We start from the raw sequence: 1,221 nt of genomic DNA, 5'->3' as shown, positions 1-1,221 counted from the left end.
ATGGATATTAAAATACAAACTAATGTTATTAAATATTTTTAATATCTTTTTTAGTTAAATTACATAATAATATTTAAATATATTAAAAAATTATTTTTTATTAAAAGACGATTAAATATATCAAACGAATGTCAAATGAAGATAATGTTCAAAATTTATTCAAAACGACGTAAAATATGGTATTTCGACGAAATGGCCTAACTTAATAATTTTTAATCTACGGTGTATTTGCGCACGTACACACTAGTCAACAAAGTTGACTTGAGGAGAAAATTGGGCCTTACCTATAGACTTATATAGTTCTCTAAACATTTATTCTCTCAAGCATTTTATATATCGGTCCGTTTATATATACGTGATAAATTTTATTAATTAAACCATTAAATGATGTCATACTTTTTCATAATCAAACTCTTACTAAACACTAAACTTGTTTATTTATATATTGCTATGTATTTTAATATTTTACAAACACAAATATTATCGAGCAGTATATTATTTTATAGTATCAATAGAGAATAATTAAGTCCATAAAAAAAATACATACAGGGCTATCCTATTCAGACAATAATTTATATTTATATTTATTAATACCAAGACAAGTCAATATAAAGTGCAAAATATATAATATTTTAATAAAATTAATAATCATGAACACGTGGTCAAAACCCCCTGGACCGTATTAAGAATTCTTGCTCCATTTTATTTTATTTATTATTCTTTTTAGAAACAAAACAAAAGGACCCATCGACATCATAACCGTGAGATTTTCTATCGATGGCTTGAGAAAAAGCATACTCATTTTTCATGTTTCATTGTTATCGATGGCTTTCAAGCTTTTGAGTTTCAAGTTTCAAGTTTCAACCCTCAATCATTACAAAAAACGAATATGTGCAGTTGAATTAATGGTGGAATTAGTTTTTAAAATTTATTTATAAAAAAATTTATTAATTAAATTAGTTTTTTAAAAATTATAAATTGATTTTTTTATTACATTATTAATAATTTTTGTTAATAATTGATAATATCAAATATTAACTGATGATATATATGATATTTAGCATGTTTAATTAGATATTGAATAAATATATTTGAAAATTTATCAATTTAGTCTATTTTTTAATTATATAAATTCTAATCCTAATATAACCTAACGATACTAAATTGATAAATATTTTTTATAAATATATTTATTTAGCATTTAATTAAATATGCGAGGTG

This window comes from Arachis duranensis, chromosome 4 (assembly GCF_000817695.3).
Source record: "Arachis duranensis cultivar V14167 chromosome 4, aradu.V14167.gnm2.J7QH, whole genome shotgun sequence".
NCBI lineage: Eukaryota > Viridiplantae > Streptophyta > Magnoliopsida > Fabales > Fabaceae > Arachis > Arachis duranensis.
Note: the sequence above shows the minus strand (reverse complement) of the source record.